The sequence below is a fragment of the Elephas maximus genome, chromosome 3 (assembly GCF_024166365.1).
Source record: "Elephas maximus indicus isolate mEleMax1 chromosome 3, mEleMax1 primary haplotype, whole genome shotgun sequence".
Lineage (NCBI taxonomy): Eukaryota > Metazoa > Chordata > Mammalia > Proboscidea > Elephantidae > Elephas > Elephas maximus.
Window position 1 is genome coordinate 184,111,583 of NC_064821.1, and position 25,208 is coordinate 184,136,790.

Sequence of the window (25,208 nt, forward strand, 5' to 3'; positions counted from 1 at the left end):
CCATTCATCATGATGTTCATCAGTCCAATTGTGAGGATTTTCATTTTCTCCATGTCCAGGTGTAATCCATACTGGAGGCTGTAGTCTTTGACCTTCATCGGTAAGTGCTTCAGGTCATCTTCATTTTTGGCAACCGAAGTTGTGTCATCTGTATATCAAAGGTCATTAATGAGTCTTTGCTCCAACCCTGAGCTGCATTCTTCTTCATGTAGTCTGGCTTCTTGAATTATTTGTTTGGAATGCAGATTGAACAAGTAAGGTGAAAGGATACAACCCTGCAGCAAACCTTCTCCCATTTTGAGTCACATTTTACAGAGAAACAAACAAGTCTTGAAAAGTTAGGTAGGTTGCTCAAAATCTGAACCCAGACATTCTGAATTCATGTTCTACTGTACCACATTGCCTCCCAAGGGACGAGGGCGTTATTAATTCCCAGAACTGCACTGATTCTCATCCATTTAATTATTTCACCATAGGAAAAGGCTGCATCTATCTCTCACGTTTATTACATACTTAGGCGCCTGCTTTGTATTTTTCTCATTTCAAATCCTACCATCTTCCTGAGCAATTTCAACATCCACCTCCGCAATTTACCCAACATTTCTGCCTTAGAGTTTGACACTCTCATCAAATGCAAAGACCTCCACATCCATTCCACTTTAATGACTCAGTCCTGGACTCTACCATCTCCTAGAACCATTCCACCTCTAAGTCTTAAACTCCAAAATTTTACCCTGGCCACAACCTCTTCTTCCGATTTCCCCTCTTTATCACTAAATCTGTTTTCTCACCTCATTAAGATATCCAATGCCTTGACCACCTTACTCATTAATCCAACAAAAATTCATGAAGTGCTGTCATGGATTGAATTGTGCCCCCCAAAAATATGTGTCAACTTGGTAAGGCCATGATTTCCAGTATTGTGTGGTTGTCCTCTATTTTGTGATTTGATGTAATTTTCCTGTGTGTTGTAAATCCTAATCTCTGTCTGTGGTTAATGAGACAAGATTAGGTTATGTTAAAGAGGATTAGGATGGGATGCAATACCCTTACTTAGGTCATATCTCTGATCTAAGGGGAGTTTCCCTGAGGTGTGGCCTACATCACTTTCTATAAGACATGAAAGGAGAGAAAAGCAGCAGAGAGATAGAGGGACCTCCTACCACCCAGGGTCCCTGAGCTCAGAAGCTCCTAGACCAGGGGAAGACTGATGACAAAGACCTTCCCCTTGAGTCAACAGAGAGAGAGAGTCTTCCCCTGGAGCTGGTGCCCTGAATTTGGATTTCCAGCCTCCTAGACTGTGAGAGAATAAATTTCTCTTTGTTAAAGCCATCCACTTTGTGGTATTTCTGTTATAGCAACACTAGGTAACTAAGACAAGTGCCTACTATATATTAGGCACTATACTCAGGATTAGGAACACAACAGTGAACTAGACACAATACCTATCTTCACAAAGTTCCAGTACGGCGGCGGGGGGTGGGGGGGGACATAAGATTTCACAGTTATAATATGGAGATGTTGGGGTGGGGGGACTAATAGGGAATCAGGAAAGGTTCCCCCAAGGAAGTAATGTTTAATCTAAGAAATGAAGAATGAGTAGAGACTGGTTAGGGAAATTAGGAAAGGAAGATGCTCCAACCAGAGGAAACATACATCAAAGTCCTGTGACAGGAAGAACAGAGGTAAGAATTGTGCAAAATGAGCCTAAAGAGAAAGTCTAATAGACCCTGTTAAAGACTAGAGTTTATACTAAATGCAACTGGAAGTCACTGAAGGGTTTAAGCAGGGATATGGGCATAAGTATCGCTAGTATCCAAGCACCTAGTAAATGCTCAGATTTTTGTTCAGATGAACTGAATTGTATTTGTACAGTACTACACAGGCAAATCAGTGTTTACACAGATAAAACTAAGCCAGTGGCTCATCTAAAAGACATGTGATGAAGATTGTTGAGTGATTTTACTTGCAATAGATTTCTCTTCCTAAACAAGTTTAGCTCAGACTAATATTAAAATCAGTCTGCATGCTCTGAGTGCTCAACTACTTAATAACAGAGAGAAATGACCCGAAATTAATTATTTGTTGTAGATTACAGAGCTGTACTAAAATGTCTGAGAAACTACGGACCCTACGTTCCCGTGTCTACAGTATCTCCCAACGCTTCTGTGAAAATGGGGTGGCAGAGGTGTCTCACCTCCTCCAACTTCACAAGGGGGAAGGACAATCAAGATCAACAGCCCAAGACTGACTGCTATGAGGTGGAGGTCAGACATACCTCCTCTCCAACCGTTAGGCCTAGCGGGATAGCAAAACTGACCAAACCTCTCATTAAGGCTCCATACACCTTATTTGCACGGTCTCACCCCCACAAGGCGCCATGCACCTTATTTACATTATTAGCAAGCTATCCAATTCCTTCGATGGGCCACATGCACCTCATCTGCATAGTCCTATTCAGTCATTTAGTGGGAGTTACAAAGACTATGGCTAGAAGGGCCATATTAAGTAGTTCACTGTACCACAGGCTGCCCCCCTGGTTCTTCTAGCCATTGACCCTTTCATATCTGAAGGATTAACTTCCCTCTTCCAATCATTTTACCAGTCCAAAACAGTCATTAACCATTAGTCCTTCAGCAGGGCCAAGAGTCCTCAGGGTAAGGTTACTCAGGTACCAGCCATTCAGGTCTGCTGCAGGTGTCCATCTGATCTGGTCAGGTTCTCCAAAAGTTCTTCTTGTCTTTACCCTTTCTGATAAAATTTAGCTGAGAGAAGATTATTCCCTCTGAGCCTCACGAGGTATAAGCATACCAAAATCTTTAAGGGGCTTTAAGTTTGGCCACTGTACTCCAGTTCAGCAGCTCCTCCCCCTTAGTCTACTCTTTCACACTTACAGCTTCTACAATTAGTTTTTACAATCACAATTAACCCTGTTAACAATCAACACTCACAACTGAATCATATAATCCTATCAGCATCTTCCTCCCTCCCCCCAATCAGGAAAAAAGGAATCTATTCAGTGGTGATCCTCCCTTGTCCCCCTCATTTTGAGTGTAAGCACATTCACAAAAGCATGTAAGCCAGCCACTTCATGCCTTTATCCCCCTCCATTTTAGATAGCCAATGTTTAAATTGCCCACCCCTATCAAACCAGTACTCTGTAGAGACAAGCATGTTCCTTAGTGTGAAGAATCTTCTGTTGCAGTTGGAACTTTGAGCATCTGCATCCATGAGCGAAGTCCAGTCCAGAACAAGTCATCAAATTGCAGCAGTCTACACCAGCGAACAGTGTTAAACATGTTTCTCTTCATTCAGTTGGATTCTAGTCAGCTCATCCCTACCCATCCAAGCTAGGTCACAATGGGTACCAACATAGACTCAGGAGTTCACACTTCCCTGCACTTCAGACCAGCCAGCCCCTTCTTTCTCTCATTCCTAGCCCCCATGGGCTAGGTCAATGGGTACCACCTGTAAGCTCAAGAGTCCACACAACTCCTTGGATTTCTGATCAGCCAGCCCTTTCTCTCTCTCATCACTAGCCTCCATGGGCTAGATGGACAGGTGCCAATGGAAGATGTCTAAACTCAGTCCGTCTCTTCATTGCTGCACCTCCTCCACTTCCACTCATTGAGTGGTCCCAGGTGGTCACCACAAATGAGCATACCAAGCTGTAAGTACCAGCTCCCCTTAACTTCCAGTCCTACAATGGGGTTCTTCTGATGGGCACTGACTTTTCCTGACTCAATGTACCCAAAGGCAAACCACTTGCCAGAGAAACTCAAAATGTAAAAGTAGTTTTTTTTTCCCTAAAGGTCCTTCTGTGAAATGCAAATTTCCTGCTCTCTAAATAGCTCTGTGTGGGTCTGCATGTCTTTTCAAATGCAAATCTCATGACTCCAAAGGTTCAGGGTGGGGGTCAGGTTTTCAACCTAAGCTCCCAGTACTCTATACACAGGGCTACTGCATTCAAGCCAACAGCCTGTGTTTCTTTCAGAGCAAATCCTAGTTCCCCTTTTGGCATATCCAATCAAGTATTAAAAGCTGAAGGCAGAGTTACACATTCTCTGTAATCTATAATACCTAATATTCATTTCTATCATACATTTAGGTCAGCTTTACAACACTAGATAGGAGGAACATGTTGCCTTCAAGTCAATTCCGACTCATAGCAACACTACAGGACAGAATAGAACTGCCCCATAGGGTTTCCAAGGAGCAGCTGGTAGATTTGAACTGCCGACCTTTTGGTTAGCAGCTGAACTCTAACTACTGTGCTGCCAGGGCTCCCCATATCCATAGTACATTCAAACAAACACATAACCCTTTTAAAAAACATTCCAGTTTCCTTCTCCACCCTTTGACGATCTTCCCGTTCATATACATATGGCCTCAGGTCTCTGGGTGGGTGGAAGCAGTAGACCCTGGTCCCCTATCCAGCTTATCTGGCCTGGTTTTTGCTCCGGTCCACGGCAGATGCAGCTTTTTCTCCCTTAGCAGCAGCATAACTCTCCTTTCAGCCATTACAGATAATAACCAAAGTAATCATCTAAGAATCAAAGGTTTCAATTCCCACACCCCTTGTCCTTTCTCTTACAAACTCCTGTGCTTTCATGAGTTTGGAGCCACTGCAACAAATCCTGCTTCTGATATCAACTGTAAAAGTGGCATAGTGGAAGTGTCTAACCTCCACTAACTCCACAAGGGAGAAGGAGAATCAAGATCAACAGCCCAAGGCTGACTGCTATTAAGTGGAGGTCAGACGTACCTCCTCTCCAACTTTTAAGCCTAGCAGGATGGCAAAACTGACCAATACCCTCAAACCAAAAAACCAAACCCACTGCCATCGAGTCGATTCCGACTCCTAGCGGCCCTGTAAGACAGAGTAGAACTGCCCCATAGTTTCCAAGGAGCACCTGGCAGATTCGGACTGCCGCCCTCTTGGTTAGCAGCTGTAGTACTTAACCACTACACCACCAGAGTTTCCACCAAAACCCTCATTAGAGTTCTATTCACTTTATTTACATGGTCTCACCTCCACAAGAGTGCCATGCACTTTTACTTTATTAGCAAGTTATCCAATCCCCCAGGTGGGCCACAGCACCTCATTTGCATAGTCCCATTCAGTCATCTGGTTGGAGTTACAAAGACTATGGCTAGAAGGCCGTATGAAGTAATTCATTGTATCACGGCTTCCAAATTCTCACACTATACCTACTCTCTCAGTTCCGCTCATGCATTAGAGCTGCATCTGAGTCCTCTTTAACTCCTCCCAAAACTCAATGGAAAACTACAACGGTGAAGACTGGTAGGAATTTTCAAAGGTCAGAGACTCCTCCATGTCTATGATGTCAGTCCGAAGGCATCCAGACAGGCAGAAAGAGGAGGGACAGAGGTCCTTTAGAAATTTCACGTAATTCATTAGGTGGGAGGGAGAGATGAATGGTTATCTTGGCAGAATGTTTTTAGTTAATATGGGTCTTTCAACTCAAAGAAACAAAATAAGGCCTTTTTAGAAAGGAAGAGAGTATGATAAAATTTTCCACACTAAAAGGACCTACGGAAACCCTGGTGGTGTAGTGGCTAAGAGCTATGGCTGCTAACCAAAAGGTCGGCAGTTTGAATCTACCAGGTGCTCCTCAGAACCTCTACGGAGCAGTTCTACTCTGTCCTGTAGGGTTGCTATGAGTCAGAATCGACTCAACGGCAGTGGGTATTTTTTAAAGGACCTACAGAAATGTTGCAGATCAGAAATAATGAGTCTGAAAGCGGAAAAAAAAAAAAGAGAGAGAAAGGAAATAATATGTGTGAAACCTTTACATGTTAGTTCATTTAAACTTCCAAACAACTCTAAGATGTGTGTATTGTAAACTACCTGCTACAGTAATCTGCCCAAGGTTACAAAAATAAAAAGTAGCAGAACCAGGATTTTTATGACCCCAGCCCATGTGACTCCAGAGACCATACACTTGTGCTATACACCACACTAATTTACCCTCACTGCTTCAACTTTTCTCAACTCCAAGGCCCATTCAACAATATGCCATAATAAGGGGAGAATGGGCTCTGGATTCAGAAACCCCGCAGTGGTTAAGTGCTCTGGCAGCTAACCAAAAAAGGTCAGCAGCTCGAATCTGCCAGGCGCTCCCTGGAAACTCTATGGGGCAGTCCTACTCTGACCTATAGTGTGGCTATGAGCCGGAACTGACTCGACGGCAGTGGGTTTGGTTTTTTTGGTTTTGGGCTCTGGATTCAGAGAAATCAAAATTCAAATCCCAGGTCTACCACTTAAGGACGAGGTAATCATGGGTAAGCAACGTAAGCACATTGTGTCTCAGTTCCTTCATGCGGCAAATGAGGAAAATAGCTGCATTTCAGACCTCTTGTGAGGAATAAACAACCTACAACACGCAAAGCTGTTAGTGCAGTTCCTGGCACATAAATCCTCAAAAAAGTCAGTTGCCATTTTCTGTTCAACTCCCTCCCACACACTCTTCTGCAGTCCACTAGAGCCCAACACAGTTCCTGTATCTTCCTTTCAAAAGTCCCCTCTACTCCTCCCAAACAACACCTTCAATACTACAACCGTTTCCAACATACCAATCTTCACACACACACACACACACACACACACACGGAGATATGCTGCCCAGCCTATCAGTCCCATTCCATTGTCTTTCAACTCCTTAAGCCTTGCAGAAAATGTCCTAGTGGGGTTTCCTTAGTTGTACCTTCCACCAGATCATTCTTCAAAATAACAGCAAAAGCAAAGTGCCCTCTCCTAGATTTACAGACACAGTTAAATAGCTCATCATTCCCAAATCCTCAGGAACTGCAATTTCCCACTATTTCTTGAAATTTCAATGTCTTAATCTACCTCCCACCTTTACCCCTTACTCATTCCAAGTCCAAAAGATTTTTAAAAATATTTTCTTATCTGCCTGCATGTTGTCTATTTTTTGTATTGGAAGGAATGTTTACATCTCCTCCTACTCACCCTGCACACTTCTGGGTTGTTTTTTACCTCCATTACAGTATGTGCTCAGGGTATGTCTACTCTCCCACAACACAAGGGACAGTGTGTAAAAACAAAAGTTCTACTTGAGCAAGTTTTGATTACTGAACTTTTGACATGGAAAAAAAAAACTACAAATTAACAGGCTACCGTAACAGCTAACCACACTGCTTCTCTAGAATCAACTGTCAAACATTGAGGAACTGACAACCTCTCTTCTTTTTAATTCCTCACTATTGGTCATTTCACTGTCAATCATGGAATTTCCACTAAAGGGAAGAAATAACAGAAGAAAAAATTCAAATGACTCTGCTCTTAGTTATCCATAAGAAATTAATTCACTTTCTAAATTTCAGGTAAATAAACTTCCCTAACCTCACCTACCACCCAGCATACAACTACTAATTTTTTTTTAAATCTAAAATCATTAGAAAAAGAAATGTGTCTTTTATAAAATTGTATAAATCAGTTCAAAGAAAAATACTTTTTGTTGTTATTTTTCTAATTATCCACCTTCAGTTCTATAATTCCATCTTCCCTGGCCATACACAAACCTCACTTAAACTCTTATAAGCCCAGTATGGGAAAACAATCACCTGGCACTTGCTGTTATCATATACAGGCAATCCCCAGGTTACAAACAAGATCAGTTCCTAAGTCTGTCTTTGAGTCAAATTTGTAAGAAAGTCAGAACAGGTACATACAGTTCTTATTTAGCATTAGTCAATGCTTTGTTTTAGTATACAGTATACACTTTACCTTTCTATGCAAATAAAACACTTAAGTGCCACAAAGTAGTGCAAGCACTCATTATTACAAACCATTGTATTTAGCTCAAATTTTTAACATAATAGGTTTTATGGCAGTCTGTTCTTAAGTATGAGTTCTAAGTCAGACATTCATAAGCCAGGGCCTGCCTGCCTTATTACTTTTTAATATTAGTTGGCCTTCCTGATCCTCATATCTTATCTCTCCAATCTGACTATTAGTTACTCATTCAAGCTGGTCCACCAGGTACTAGGTACTGTGCTATGGCCCAGGGATACAAATACAGAAGGGAAGCAACAGGCCTACCTTTAAGGCACTCCAGTGTGGTTATTAGTGCACAGTGGGGTATGAATAAGTGTAAGGAGCCACTGGGCTACCTGAATGGGTTAGGGAAGCTTCTCAAACTTTTACATGAGTCTTGACGAATATATGAGAGCTCACTAGGCTGGGGGACAGGAGTACATTCTAGACAGAATTAAGATCTTTGAGGCTGGTATCTTTCTTTTATACTTCAAAAAATTCTAAACAGAAAAAAAAAAATTAGAGAGAACATTAACTGGTCCAATTTAGAGAAATGCTGACAATCAAAGTGGTGTACCTACTTTTATTACAAACGACATTCTGAAACAGTTTCTAGCCTTTAATTATGGTGAGCTTACACTTCAAAAAAAAAAAAAAAAAACTAAGGTTTGTCATGGATTGAATTGTGTCCCCCAGAAATGTCTGTCACGTTGACTAGTCCATGATTCCCAGTATTGTGTGATTGTCCACCATTTTGTCATCTGATGTGATTTTCCTTTGTGTTGTAAATCCTATCTCTATGATGTTAATGAAATGGGATTAGCGGCAGTTAGATTGATGAGGCAAAACTCAATCTGCAAGACTAGATTGTGTCTTAAGCCAATCTCCTTTGAGAAATAAGAGAAGCAAGCAGAGATACACAGGGACCTCATACCACCAGGAAAGAAGCACTGGGAACATAGTGCATCCTTTGGGCCCAGGGTCCCTGTGCTGAGAAGCTCCTCGACCACAGGAAGATTGATAACAAGGACCTTTCTCCAGAGCAGACAGAGAGAGAAAGCCTTCCCCTGAAGCTAGCACTGTGAATTCGGACTTATAGAGCCTACTAGACCGTGAGAGAGTAAACTTGTTTGTTGAAGCCATTCACTTGTATTTCTGTTACAGTAGCACTAGATGACTAAGACAAGGTTTTAAAAAAAAAAAAATTCTAAACAGGCCTAACACATAGGAAATGCTTAATACGTGTGGTTCTACATTATTCATGCTACTCCATGTGTGGATAATTGAGAGCTCTTTGTATCTAAAATAGGCCTGTGGACTCCTTATTGGTTTCAAATGTCAAATTCACCTCACTGGTATGGATAACCACGGTCTATATGAATAAATATAACTTACATTTGTACAGCTGTCCACTGAGAATAACTTCTCTTTTCTGTAATTGTTTTTAAAGCACTTTCCCAAATATGGCCTCATTTAGCAAAAAGAAAAAAAAATTTAATGCCCTTTGAGGTCTTTAAACTCTTTTCTGATGGAAAACACATATACACAGAGAAGCTTACAAAGCTTAAATGATGCCCAGCTAGCAAGGAACCTGGACCTAGGTATTCTGGCTCTGAATCCTGGGTTCATATCAGTTCTCCAGAGACTTATGGCAAAATCAAATCAGTCTAGCCATGAAAACTCCAAAGGCTAAAGAACTCTTAATATTTTGCTTTTAAAAACACTATTCATGTTCATGCACAGTTTCCTAGCCACCACCATACTCCCTGGGCCCCGTCAACCCAACAAACACACAAATTTCTATTTCTAAGTTGGAGTTAAAAACAGGAACTCCAACCCATGATACCCTGAGCATTATTAGAGTTTCTTTCATTTATATAAGTTGTGCCTAGCATTTTTCTTTTAAAAGCAACCAAGTCTTCTATATTTATGCACATAAAATCAGTTATGAACATATATATAATCAGACAATTCTAGTTCAACTAGGAATACAGAGTCCGCACTTCTAATATTTATATCATTAACACTTCACATTTGGGTCTTACATGGAGTAAACCTGGTGGTGAGGTACCAAGTCAGTCTATTTTCCCTGTTTGACACTTTAGAATCACAGACTTTTAGAAGTCGGACATTAGAGATCGTTTTGTTCCATACCCTCAAGTTACAGTTGAGAGCCAGGTGAGTAAGATTACGTAACTTGTCCAAAGTCACAGAGCTAACTAGCAGCAAAACTGGATACAGAACGTAAGTCAGCTTACTCCCATTCCAGTAATCTTTGCTCTACTTCACATATATCTCTAGCTGTCAATTCTTCCTGTGACGTACTTTGTGGATTTCCACAAAAACTGCCTTTCTCCCTGCCACCCAGCTAAATTTCTTACTTCTGCAGAAGTGTACCAAAGGAAGAAATCTGTACTTAGGAAATTTAATTAAGTCACTGAAAAAACCATATTTAGGAAGGGAAATCATAAAGAAAATCATAAAGGCATGCTAAAATCAGATCATCTTTTTGGTTTTGCTCATCCCCACTAAAGATACAAACCAGATTTGGAAATATTCTTCTAAAACCACATTCCTAAGGTCTGAAATTTTATAGCAAGAGGTTAGGACAAAACTATATGTGAAATACGGACAGATTTTTTTCTTTTCTATTGACAGTTTGAAGCCATACTTTTCACACATTATTAAGAAATCACAGTGCATAACTAAATTCTGAACAGGACAAAATATAAAACTAAGAGAGAAATAAAGCACCAGCTTTTAACGTATTAACTCTCCTGGTCCAAAAGTGTAAAGCCTGAAAGTATTAAAGCAGTAACTTTCCCCACATTTACCTTTATTCATGTTTACATGTGGGAGAGCTACAACTCTTCCTCCTCTCAGGAAAGCTACCGTCAGCACAGTAGCACTCAAGTCACTGCAGTTCTCCCCTGATGAACCTTAACCTCCTGACTCAATAAGTGCTTTCTGAGGACCCACTCTGTGCTAGGCAGTCTGCTAAGTGGGGTAGAAACATCAACCACTAAGTCATCATCCCTATTTCTACAAGTTCATCAAATGAGCTGGTTCCAGGGAAAACCCCAAGATTGGAATCAGCTAACTTCCACTATTCAGCAAAGGTTTACTGAGTGCCAGGCACTAGAGACAGAAAAAAACGAAGAGGAAATTTTAAAAGGTGAGAGTTCTCAAAATTTACTAAACTTTCTCTTCTGGATTATTCAAAACAAGAATGCCTGTCATTAGGAGTTGACTGTAAAGGCTTTTGATGATAATGCCTAACCAAAAAGTTTGGTCAAAGGCACTGTTCCCTTAATCTTACTACTTTGCAAATACTGTCTTGGACCAATACTTTTTTGTTATCTATTGTAGAATTCATATAACAGGAATGTGGTTGATCTTCCAATAAACTGAGAAGTGTTGTTTCCTACGTAGACAGATACATCTAGTAAAATATGCTGTATTCCTACGTAGACAGACACATCTAGTAAAATATGCTGTATACACATAAGGCCAAACACATGACAAATCCTGTTAAACTTTCTTGCCACCGTACTCAGTGGGTCAAAGTAGTATAGGCAACCCGTCATGATGACATAGCACCAGGCCAAGTTTTCAGGGTGGCAAGAACCTGCTCTTCCTTCTCCTGTCCGTAAAGAATACAAAAGGTATCAATTAAGCCACAAGACATCTGGCAAATATCCATTGCCCTCGAAGTCTTCCTCCTTGAAATTAATCCAGGAAACAAACACTTCTAAAAATGAGTCTTATCCCATTATTATTTTAAATATTATTCTTGGTAGTGGTGGTGGTAGCAGCAACAACTGCTAGCTTTTATAGTTATAGTTATAGTATTACAAAATACTTTCAGATATATTATCTTATTCACTGAAAAAATGGAGAGATGATAAATGGAAACATCATAGGCAACTATCTCAAATATTAAATATCAAACCCAGGGCTCTTCAAGCAGATCTTGAAATGCTATGAACATAAAACAGTATAGAAATGAACTGAAGTTCTGTAAATAAATCTTCTCTAACCCCAAATTTGCAGAGCATGGAGAAACTCTGGCCGTGAAACGATTAACATTGAACTGTTTGGGGCAAAAGGAAGAAGCTTATGAAATGATTCATAGAGGTTTGAGAAATTACTTCAAGAATCCTGTGTGTTGGCACATTTATGGTCTTCTCCAATGGTCAGACAAGAAGTATGATGAAGCCATTAAGTGTTACAGAAATGTGCTAAAAAAAAATGGGATAAAGACAATCTTCAAATCTTAAGGGACCTTTCTTTACTACAGATTCAAATATCAATTACTTCAGCTTCGACCTGTACAGAGAGCATCATGGTTGGCCATGCTACTGCTTATCATTTATTAGAAAATTATGAAATGGCAGCGAAGATTTTAGAAGAATTTAGGAACACAACAGATATCCTCTGATAAAGTAGATTATAAATACAGGCATACCTTGGAGATACTGTGAGTTTGGTTCCAGACTACCTCAATAAAGTGAATAAATCACAATAAAGTGAGTCACTTGAATTTTTTGGTTTCCCAGTGCATACAGAAGTTGTTTTTACACTATACTGTAGTCTATTAAGTGTGCAGTAGCATTATGTGTAAAAAAAAAATGTATATACCTTCATTAAAAAATTACTTTATTGCTAAAAAATTCTAACCATCATCTGAGCCCTTCAGCAAGTCAGAATCTTTTTGCTGGTGGAGGATCTTGCCTCCATGTTGATAGCTGCTGGCTGATCAGGGTGGTGGCTGATGAAGGCTGGGGTGACTGTGGCAATTTCTTAAAATAAGACAACAATGAAGTCTGGTGCATCAATCAACTCTTCCTTTCATGAAAGACTTTTCCACAGCATGCGATGCAGTTTGATAGCATTCTACCCACAGCAGAACTTCTTACAAAATTGGAGTCAATTTTCTCAAAACCTGCTGCTGCTTCATCAACTAAGTTTATGTAATATTCTAAATCCCTTGTTGTCATTTCAACAATGTTCACAGCATCTTCACCAGGGGTAGATTCCAGCTCAAGAAACCACTTTCTTTGCTCATCTGTAAGAAGCAACTCCTCATCTATTAAAGTTTTATCATGAGAGTGCAGCAATTCAGTCACATCTTCAGGCTCTACTTCTAATTATAGTTCTCTTGCTATTTACACCATATCTAGTTACTTCCTCCACTGAAGTCTTGAACCCTTCAAGGTCATTCACGAAGGTTGGAATCAACTTTTTCCAGACGTCTGTTAAAGGTGGTATTTTGACCTCCTCCCATGAATCAAAAACGTTTTTAATGCCATCTAGAATAATGAATCCTTCCCAGAAGGTTTTCAATTTGCGTTGCCCAGATCCATCAGAGGAATCACTTCGTATGGCAGCTACAGCCTTACAAAACGCGTTTCTTAAATAATAATACTGAAAGTCAAAATTACTCCTTGCTCTATGGGCTGCTGAATGCATGCCGTGTTAGGAGGCATGAAAACACCACTAATCTCCTCGTACATCTCCATCAGAGCTCTTGGAGGACCTGGTGCATTGCCAATGAGCAGTAATATTTTGAAAGGAATTTTTTTTTCTGAGCAGTAGGTCTCAACAGTAGGCTTAAAATATTCAGTAAACCATGTTGTAAACACATGTGCTGTCATTCAGGGTTTGTTGTTTCCATTTATAGAGCACAGGAAGAGTATATTTAGCATAATTCCTAAGTGCCCTAGGATTTTCAGAATTGTAAATGAGCAATGGCATCAAATTAAAGTCACCAGCTGACTCTCTTGTTAAAACAGGAGAGTCGGCCCGTCCTTTGAAGGCCTGAAGCCAGGCACGGACTTCTCCTGTCCAGCTCTGTCAGTCTCAGGCGGCGTCTTCCTCCAGGAGAAGGCTGTTTCACCCACACGGAAGAGCTGGTGTACCTCGGCGAGATCTTCTGGAGAACTTGCTGCAGCTTCTACACCAGCACTTGCTGCTTCACCTCGCACTTCTATGTTATGGAGACGGCTTCTCTCCTTAAATCTCACGAACCAGCCTCTACTAGCTTCGAACTTTTCTTGTCCAGCTTCTTCGCCTCTCTCAGCCTTTGGAGAACTGAAGAGTTAGGGTCTGGTTCTGGATTAGGCTTTGGCTTAAGGGAATGTTGTGGCTGGTTTGATCTTCTAACCAAACCACTAAAACGTTCTCCACATCAGCAATGAGGCTGTTTCACTTTCTTACCATTTGTGTACTCGCCGGGGTAGCACTTTTAATTTCCTTCAAGAACTTTTCCCTTGCATTCACAACTTGGCTAATTGTTTGGTGCCTGAGGCCTAGCTATCAGCCTGTCTTGGCTTTTGACATGCCTTCCTCACTAAGTCAAATCATTTCTAGTTTTTGATTTGAAGTGTGAGGCATGGGATTCTTCCTTTCACTTGAACACTAACAGGCCATTGTAGGGTTATTAATTGGCCTGATTTCAATATTGTCATGTCTCAGGGAATAGGGAGGCCTGAGGAGAGGGAGAGAGACAGGGAACGTCTGGCTGGTGGAGCAGTCAGAACACACACAGCATTTATTAAGTTCACAGTCTTATGTGGGAGCAGTTCATGGTACCCCAAAACAATTACGACAGTAATATCAAAGATCACTGATCACAGATCATCAAAACAGATATAATAATGAAATAGTCTGAAATATTGTGGGAACTACCAAAATGTGACAGAGACACGAAGTGAGTACATGCTGTTGGAAAAACGTCCCCAATAGACTTGCTTGATGCAGGGTTGCCACAAACCCGCAATTTGTAAAAAATGCAGTATCTGTGAAGCTCAATAAAGCAAAGCGCAATAAAATGAGGGATGGCTGTATAGTGAACTCCTTTTATATCAGAATCAAGTTCTTCAGGAAGCAAGCCTCTATAAAGAAGCTCCAGAACATCTCTGTACCTGTGAAAAGCAAATTTGTGATAAACTTGCTGCAGAAGAAACCAAAGGGGAACTTCTGTTACAATTATGTCGTTTGGAAGATGCTACTGATTTTATGGAGGATTACAAGAAAGAAATCCTAAGAACTGGGCCTACTATAAAGGTTTGGAAAAGGCACTCAAGCCAGCTACGTTATGAAGACTAAAAATTATGAGTAGCCCTGGACTAAATATCCTGGGGGACTGGTGCGAAGAAGACTGTCATTAAACTTTTTATCTGGTGATAAGTTTAAGGAATATTTGGGTAAGATCCTAAGGATGAATTTCAGCAAGGGTTGTCCGCCAGTCTTCAATACTTTGAGATCATTATACAAAGATAAAGAAAAGGTGACAATCATAGAAGAATTATATTTGGTTATAAAATGTATCTATAAGAGCTACTGGTTATTTAATCCCAATGACGATGGAAGGGAGGAACCACCAACCACATTACTGTGGGTCCAGTACCACTCGGCACAACATTATGACAAAATTGGTCAGTCATCTATGGCTCTGGAATATATAAATACTGCTGTTGAAAGTACTCCTATTTTGATATAACTGTCTCTTGTGAAAGCTAAAATAGATATGCATGCTGGAAATATTAAAGAAGCTGCAAGATGGACAGACAAGGCTCAGGCCTTGGACACGGCAGACAGATTTATCAACTCCAAGTGTGCAGATAGATTTATCAATTCCGAGTGCGCAAAATACATGCTAAAAGCCAATCTGATTAAAGGGGCTAAAGAAATGTGCTCAAAGTTTACTATAGAAGGAACACTGGCGGTAGAGAATTCGAATGAAATGCAACGCATGTGGTCCCAAACAGAATGTGCCCAGGCTTATGAAGCAATGAATAAATTTGGCGAAGCACTTAATGTCACCAGATTGAGAGACATTTTACAAAAATCACTGATGACCTGTTTGACTTTCATATATACTGTATGAGGAAGATTACCGTTAGATCTTATGTGGACTTGTTAAAACTAGAAGATGTACTTCAACAGCATCCATTTTACTTCAAGGCAGCAAGAATTGCTATAGAGATCTACTTGTAGCTTCATGACAGCCCCCTTACAGATGAGAATAAAGAACATGAAGCTGATACAGCAAACATGTCTGGCAAAGAGCTAAAGAAGCTACAGAGAAGAGCTGAAAAGAAAGCCCAGGCAGGAGGAAAGAAAAAAAAATACAGAAAAAGAAAAGCAACAAAAAAAACCAGAAAAAGATGAAGATGAGGAGGAGGAAGAGGAAACAAGAGGTCCAAAAGAACTTATCCCCAAGAAACTGGCCAACATTGAAACTCCACTGGAAAAAATTATTAAATTTTTAACCCCACTGAAGAACTTGGTGAAGAACAAGACAGAAACTCATCTTTTTGCCTTTGAGATTTACTTTAGGAAAGAAAGGTTTCTTTTGATGCTACAATCAGTAAAGAGGGCATCTGCTATTGATTCTAGTCATCCCTGGCTTCACGAGTGTACGATTCGCCTCTTTAGTACCGCAGTGTATAAAAGTAAAGATTTACCTGATACGCTTAAACAGTATTAAAACAAGAAATGAATTGTCTTTTTTGGAGCAATGAATCCAAAAAATTTTAAGGAAACTTTTCTGACAAGGAAGTCTGATTCACTGCCACACAGATTATCAGCTGCCAAAATGGTGTATTATTTAGATTCTTCTAGTCAGAAGCAAGCTACAGAGTTGGCAACAACACTTGATGAATCCTTCAATAACAGAAACCTCTAGACATGTATGGAGGTATTAGAAGCCTTGTGTGATGGTAGCCTAGGAAATTATAAAAAAGCTGGTGAAGCATATAGAGCACATTGTCATAAGCTTTTCCCTTATGCTTTGGCTTTCATGCCTCCTGGATATGAAGAGGATGTGAAGATCACAGTTAATGGAGATAGTTCTGCAGAAACTGAAGAAATGGTTAATGAAATCTGAACATCATTAAACAAGCAAATGGAATGACTTTGGACCGTATCTAGTGTATAATATTCTTGTCACGCACCTGCTGCACTGCTCCAACTTACACAGAATGAGAGGAGTAAATGTTCTTGCCTTCAAATAGTGGTTTACTTTTTTTATCCTGCTGGAAAAGTATATATAAAATATCTAACCTATTACAGAGCATGGGTTCAGTTTCTTGAAAAAATTAAAAGCTACTAAAATTGAGGGCTTAAAAAAAGATACCTTATCCTGTTTCTATCTACCCATTCATGTTTTTAAACTAATTTATGTAAAATCTGGAGGCTGTTACTACTACCAAAGCAGGTGTGTGGCAGAAATATTATTTTAAATTTGTCTTGTGAGACATTACTGTATCTCAGACAGCACAAATGCTGTTTTAGCACTGGATTCTTTCACTGAGCACAAAGAGTTTCTGGGGCTTTAGCATCTGACTGATTTTGTTACAGGGTTGATTCTGACCATGGGAAGTATGCAATGTGAATCACTATTTACAGAGAGACCTCCAACAGATGCTTGATATTGTAGAAACTGGGAGATATAGATACCACGTAGAATTACTAAAAGAATTCCGAGAGGGTGTTCAATATGCTTGTTGTGTTTCCATACTTTACGTGATCAGTTTGGTGTTCTTGTACTTCAGTTTTTAACTGAAGGATCCAGTTGGGACAATCTCAGTTTTAACTAAAACTCATTGTTTTGGCCAAACTTGTTAAAACTGTAATGCAAGAAGCAAATGTACTGTGATGTGGTTATCAACTAATTAGCAAGCATGAATTTTCACCCCAGAGTGAAACAAGAAAAGCTAACAAGGCTTGAAGTTACTAAGCAGAACTCCTGACTACCATTCTATGATTGATCAACAGACTAACATTTAAAAACCTCAGCAGCCCTTGTTCATGCTATGCAGGAAAAAAACAAAAGCGCTGCGGTTTAGGTAACTCTGGAATTTTTCCAGTGTCACAGGTTTGTAATACTTGAGGCACTACAATTTCTAAGGATATATTTCTTGCTTAGTTGTTTCAGGAAAGTCCAAGACTTTGTAATTTTTAAAGGGCCCAAGGTTTTTGTTTTTTCAGTAACAGACCAGCTTTTTCCTGCAGTTAATCAATTTAACTTCCTTTTTGCTGTCAAACATAAGGTACCAAATATGACACAACAAATTCTTTTGAAAAACAAAAACAAAAAAATCAAATCCAGTTTAACTGGAATCGAAACACAAGCATTTTCAGTTCTACCAAAGGGTCAAGAAGTTACCTCTATCAAAAAAGCATAGTAATAAAATAGCAAAGCAAAATCACAGATTTCCCTTTAAATCACGCCCTTAGGCGCTAGTCTTGACTGCTCCAATTTGTAAATATTAAGATCACAGTTTCAGCAAGAATTGATTTTATAAATCTTTGCTATTCCAAGACCTTTCCCAAATGCTTTACCCACAGTTAAATGATTAATAAATATTCTTCTAAAGAAGAAGTACTTAACGATGAGGAAGCTGCCCTAGAAAGACTCAACATTCAAGTACCTCCTTAACTAACATTTACTGTGTACCTAATCAACCGGAGCCCTGGTGGCGTAGTGGTTAACAGCTTGTCTGCTAACCAAAAGATCAGCAGTTTGAACCCACCAGCCGCACCCTGGAAATCCTATAGAACCAGTATGAGTTGGAATCGATGGCAATAGGTTCTTTTTAATTGGGTGCCAAACACATTCCACATAAATCATCTCATTAGCCTCAAGAGCCATGCTCAGATACTCCTGAATCTTCCACACTAAATTGACTGACTACCCAATACTAAATAGTCCTAATACTTGCATCCTTGATTCCACCCATTTCCTAGAACTCAGATGGAACTCAATCCCTACTGGAAAGCAACTCCTTACTCTCAGAGTCCTACGCATTTTTTAATGCTTGTGCCTTAAAACTCCTAGCTCCAGAATAAACACCACTCATCCCAGGTATGGCATATGGTGATAATGGTCATAATCTAAAACAAAAACTCTTTTGGATTGCACAAACTAAAGAATAAACCTAGAATGCTAATCAAAAAAATTAATTTCAGCTGCATAGAAAACATTGGATTTTGATATTCTTTCCAACCTCAAAAACTATTTTCTAGTCCTTGGAACACAGAAAGCCCTTTCTATTTGGATGAACTGCAGAAGGCAAGTTTGTCTGACCCAAGAGTCTCCACTCACATATTCATCAGAGAACTGGGAGAAAACAACAAAAAAATCCCAACTGGCGTGACACATTACAATGTTAACACCACATTACTCACCATTGTGCTACAAGAAAGAACTTGCAAGTGGGCAAGGAACTTTCAGGAAGCCAAAGAAACAAACAAAACTCTTTCAGTCCTCCAAGCACAAACACATCCAAATGCCGAAGCAGGTCACACTGTAGGGTTTATACCCAGGTGTGAATGGGTGGAGAGGAGTACGGGGGGGGGGGGGGGGGGGCAGAAAAGCATTATTGGGTAGGTGTGTTTGTCAGCGCCAAGACAGATTTCTTTGTTGGATTCATCAAGAACCTTTTTAACAAAGAAATACTGGGGACTCCACCTCACAGGGAACACACGTTATGTGAATGGCACCTTTTGGAGTCAGTCAGAACTACATATAAATCCTACCTCTGTCACTTTCTTGCTGTGTGACCTTGGACAAGTTATTTCGCTTCTCTGTGCCTTAGCAGGGACCTCATCTGTCTTATTCACTGTGCTATCTCTAGGATCTTGAACAATCTCTAACCTATAGTAATAAACATTTGTTGGATGAATTAATCTGTAAAAGAGGTATAAGAGTATCCATCTTACAGTATTATGTTAATTAAACGAAGAAATATACACACTACTTAGTAAAATACATGACTCAGGGTAGATTATTGCTATTAAATAGTAACATTTTCTTCTTTTTACTCCCCAGCCAGGTCAGAAGTTATGACAGAACTAGACCAAGGATTAAAATGGAATAAGGACTGTAGAAGCCAAGTATTGGAAGACATTTACTGTTAGGGACCTAGTCATAAAACCCAGGAATATTCCAGTCTTGGCAGATGAAATTAACAGTGCCAGACTGTTATAAAAAAAAAACACCCTACTGCCCTGGAGGTGGTTCTGATTCATTGCTACCCTACAGGACAGAGCAGAACTGCCCCACAGAGTTTCCAAAGAGCACGTGTTAGATTTGAACTGCTGACCTTTCGGTTAGCAGCCAGAGCACTTAACCTCTATGCCACCAGGGTTTCCCCAGACCCTTACAGTAAACGCATAGTAAATGTTAGTTGATTTAGAAAATTCTAGTTTGAATCCTCGGGTATCTGTTACCAGGTAGATAAGAGCCCTGAAGAAAACGGTGGGTAAGAAAAAGGGGTGCATCTTAAATATGCCTGACTATATATTTACGAAGCAAACAGAACAGATTTTTTGAGGGCTATTAAGCCCTATAAAAACCTCTCATTAGCAAAAACTGATTCACTCTTTTTTTTAGTTAATAAAAATTTACGTAAATAAATTGTTCTTAACTCCTGACTAGGTAAAAATAAGTCTGAAAAATTTGGGTACAAAACTTCTCCCCTCTTTACTCCAAAAAGACTAATGGTGCCTTTGAGGCTACTTCAACTCCTGCTTGAAACCAAAGCAGCCTACCTACCAAGGCAGCAGAACGCGGATGGGGGAGAAGGCAGAAACTATATAATCTTCAAAAAAGAGGTCAGAGAGAATATGCAATTAAATTCAAAATCTAAAGGAATCTTATTCCTTGAATACAAAGAATTTAATCTCAGAAAATGAAAGCTCTAAGGAACCCAGGCCACTGCTGCACAGTGAGCCTGACGGGCGGAAGCATACACGTTTAGTGTGTAAGTATGAGGGGAAACCGGACAGAACTGAAACGGCCTGTGGTCAAACCTCATCATAATGTGGTCTTCAACTTCCCATTTCAGTTCCCAAGCATCTGCTCTGTGTTTTTAACCACTTGACCCGTTTCCTCTTAAGCAATGTATGATAGAAAAAGCCATGGGCAGCAATCAAAAGAGTGGGTTCTACACCAAACGATACCACTTAACAAGGCATGCACGCGCACTTAAACCAGTCACTGAACTCTCTGTATTCAGGACTGACCGAGAATGTCGGGCTAGATTTTGCCCAAACCCGGGTCTTCTACTGCTATTATCCAGTCTGAAAACGTGCTCACTGTTCTTATCCCTCTTCCCACAACAACCTGTTACCAAATGTTGTTTATTTTTTCCTTACATCACTCAAATCTCTCTCCCCCTTCTCCATTACCATCACAACTGGTCTTTCTTCCTCCGTTTTACATCACACTGCTCAAATTTCCTAAAGTACTAATTTATACACACAATTCCCTGCTTGGGAATGTTTCATGGCCTAGATATAAGCCAAACTCCTTAACTTGAGATTTTAGGTTCTTCCCAATTTATCTAACTCTCCAGCTCATTACCCTCCTAGGTAAATAAGCTATAAACTCCTTATTCTCTCCCCACAGCAATGTGGGCTCAGCTCACTGTTCTGCCTTGAATGCTTTTCCTCCATATTTACCCAGTCTTTCCCCTTCCCCAAGGCCTAGATACTCTAAGGACTCCATACAATTTTTCCCTACCTGTTTTCCTCTAAATGTCTATACAACACTATATAACTAACGGTATGACCTACGTGGCACCCAGGACCCATGGCTTTGTATTACTATTTATCTTTTTATGTAAATAGTCTTCACAACTAATTATTGTCTTGATGACCTATAATGCTTTCTATACTCGGGGCCTAACTTTTCAGGGTGCAGATATCTAATAAAATGTTGTTGATGGTAACTACTACCTGGGTCAAGTCATTTAAATTTTCTGGTGCTCATTTTCCTCACCTTGAAAATGATGACAATATGTACATTTCTTCTCAGTTCTAGAATGCTATATGATACATACTACTACATAGCCAGCATTTGTTTCTCACATTTTTTTCCTATGTATGTATTTATGTATATGGAGACCCTGGATGATGCAACCAGTTAATGCCCTCGGCTGCTAACTGAAAGGCTGGAGGTTCAAGTCCGCCCAGAGGCGCTTTGGAAGAAAGGCCTGTTGGTCTACTTCTGAAAAATCAGTGGTCACAAATCCTGTGGAGCACAGTTCTATTCTGACACACGTGGAGTTGCCGTGACTCTGAATCAACCTGATGGCAACTGACACCTGGTATTTATGTATATGTAACTATGTCCTATTTAACCCAGAATGAAAATTCCCAAGAGCCTAATTCTCCTACTACCTAAAGGAAAAAAAAAAAAAAGTGTTGCTGTCGAGTCAATTTCGATTCATAGTGACCTACTATCTATTTACTGGGTAACACTTCATTGGCATCTCCTTAGAACATCTTGCCAAAATTCCAACACACAGCAGGTCTTCTGCAGAAAGGAATTTATACTCTCAACAAGGCAGCAAACATCAAGGGAAATTTTCATAGAGGATTTTTTAAATCTTAATTTTCACAATGAATTAGTGAAAATTTTAAATCTTAAATTTCACAATAAATTCCTGTGCCAAACGACCAGGAATTTATTTTAGACAACCAAAGAAGCTTGGATGCAGCAAATCTTAAGTCTAGCTCTCAAACTCTATTTTTCAGAGTTCTGAGAAGGGTTATGGGAAGTCTCTAGGCCTAGGCAGTAAATAACAGGAACCATGGATTCCTCATGTCAGAGAATCTTATCCTTAGTATTGATAGAAAATTTCAGGAAATGAATGGTCTAAAATTCAGCTGGGTGAGCTCCCAGCTGAAATGAGACAAAAGCTAATGCTCACAAAGGAACGCGTAGACCAGTTAATTTTTTAAAACAAATGAGAGCTTGCTGTCCAAAGCATATTTTTGTAAGGAGCATTATGTTTTCCCACTGTCTGGTCTCAGTTCCTAACATAGCACTATCTTTATGTGAGTATCAATCAGGATTTAACAATGCTAAAGCCTCAGAGGGATTCTCTTCTCCCTTTCCTTTGATGTCAGAGTTAATGATTCAAAAATACTTAAAAAGACACTAGTAGACCAATTCATTTAAGATGACCCTGACTTTTCAAAGAGGAATTACTTTAGAACACAAAACCAATACTCAAAGCTGCATTCCATATATGATGTTTTCCAAGTAGGCATCTGTAGTATGCAGCCTGGATACAAATTTGATATGGTCAAGGTATAAGGTTTATAAAGAATTCTGAGCCAGGTTTTGAAGGGTGAGAGGAAACAGAACCTCTTTAAAAGTTTATACCCCTTTTTCTGTTCATGTTCCTCAAACCTATCCTCTGATATCTGTAACTCCTATCTACTCTGTTTCTTTGCTCTTCCCTTGACTTCCACACACATACACCCTTCTCCCTCCACCTTCCCCTTCCCTCCATATCTAAAAACAGTTTTAGGAACCATAAGGTAACAGTCTCGTGCTAGGAATTAATGCTCTGGTTCTCCTGCCTGTTAAGTCACCAAATAAAGTCATGGGGCTACACGCAAATTTCTCTTACGTGGTTTCCCCACCACCAGATCTCCCTTACCAAGAATGGAGAGAAGACAGCGAAATGGCAGGAAAGTGGAAAAAAAAAGTCATTTAATCATAGGAACTGTAAGCTCATTAAAGCCAACCTGATCAATTACATGTAGATATTCACAGCAAAAGTTTTCATCTCAGGCTTATTTCTCACAGTCTGCTCTGGCCAACTCCTCTACATTCCCCCCACAACCTTCCCAAATACACTAAATGTGTGCTCAGGAAAAAAAATTTTTTTTTTACCATAAATTCAAGGTAAAGAGCACAGCAAAAGAACATCTGTTGCATATTAAAGCTCAGAAATGCATTTTACAAGTATAAATGGGCTTGGGATAATCTATTCCAAAAGGTCCATGATACAGTTCCTCAGAACCCACAGGAAATCAAGATCTGACCTACTGGGTTGAGTCACATGAAATTGCCAGTATTTGTTTTTTACCTACAAAATGACAATTTCATCTTGTTCAACTTAATATTTCATTTCTTTCTTCTGGGGGCAGGGAGAAGGGTGTAGTTTCCACAGCGCCAAAGTGATGCTCTATTGAGACTATACACTCCGGAATTAAAAGCTTCAAAATATTACACTGAGATACAACCTGGCCTTGTCAATAAAAAAGAAAGCGTGGTTAAAAGTGTATGTATGTACATATGTATATATTAGGCTTTCTTCTTTAGGGACCAAGGAATTCCTGGACCTCAACAGTGTTTACTAAGTGAACAGACAGCCCACGTTTTCTCAACACAAACAGCCCATCTCCTGTGAAGGTGTCAAGGCCTTGATGACAACAGCAGAATTTGATAGCTGGGGAAATGAGTCTGGCCACAGGAGCACACTGCCTCAAAAGCTACCGGGATCAATTCCCAGGAGTTTCCTCATGGGGATGGTCTCACCTATCAATTTCCATTTCATTGCCCAGAAATGTTTGCTCTCACCTCCTGCAGTAAATTAATCTTGACTGCTCTCACAACTTATGTACACTTTTACGTAATTTTTAATGCTGAATATTTCTTAATAAGCTTTTTCATGGAAGTCACCCCAATATTTATAATTAGACTGATAGTTCACCAATGCACAGGATTGTCTTTTTTATTCTTTTATTCATTAATCTAACCATTTAGTCACTTAATAGTTCCTAAATGCCTGTTATTTGTAAGTTATCTTGGCAAGCTCCACCAGAGCTACAAAGATAAGAGAGACTATACATTTGCTTTCAAGGAGCTTATAGTGTAGCAAAGGAAGTATGCCATAGAAAAAAATAATGCCATGGGCACAAATAAATAAAAATATAAGAATATACAACTACTACATGACAAGTACCTAAAATAATAGGATGATTTTCACAAGCGGTAAAGATCGTATCCAGTTAGAGAAAAACATCCGGAAAGTCTTCAAGGAAAAGATGGTTTAAACTGGGACTTTATGGATGGGTAGGATTTTTTAATAGGGCGGGGGGGAGGGTAAGGGAGGAAGCAGGTTTAAAGCTTAGGTGACTGAACTAGCTCTATGTGTGTGCACACGTGAACAACAGTGTTGAGGAAAAAAGCTGCAAAAGGATATATACAGTAGAATACCACTAAAGTGAAGTTTCAAAGCAAAACAAAACTACAGGTTGTTAGTGTATTATAAAACATGAAATAGGATGATACACACCAATTCAGGCAAGTAGTCAGGGCCTAGAAAGAGGAAGAAGGAAGGGATGCAGGGCAGTTTTGGAAACCCTGGTGGCATAGTGGTTAAGTGCTACAGCTGCTAACCAAGGGTTCCCAGTTCGAATCCACCAGGCGCTTCCTGGAAACTCTATGGGGCAGTTCTACTCTGTCCCATAGGGTCACTATGAGTCGGAATCAACTCGATGGCACTGGGTTTGGTTTTTTTTTTTGTAACATTTTCTATCTCAAAGAGAGGGAGAACTAAAATAAGTATGACAAAATGTCAATATCCATTAAATT

At 39.8% G+C, this 25,208-nt stretch overlaps 1 protein-coding gene and 1 pseudogene across 2 annotated transcripts in view; one reads left to right on the forward strand and one right to left on the reverse strand.

The window, feature by feature from the left end:
• The window catches only part of OTUD7B (OTU deubiquitinase 7B), a 59,311-nt gene that overhangs the window by 24,617 nt on the left and 9,486 nt on the right, over nt 1-25,208 (reverse strand). The window contains exon 1 of one of the 2 annotated variants that reach the window (XM_049880314.1): nt 18,998-24,663. The exons of the other annotated variant lie outside the window; for it this stretch is intronic. The gene's annotated coding sequence lies outside the window, so the exon portion shown is untranslated. Of the gene's footprint in view, nt 1-18,997; nt 24,664-25,208 lie in introns of those variants that run through there. 2 annotated transcript variants of the gene reach the window in all.
• LOC126071415 (N-alpha-acetyltransferase 15, NatA auxiliary subunit-like) lies at nt 6,303-15,305 on the forward strand (annotated as a pseudogene).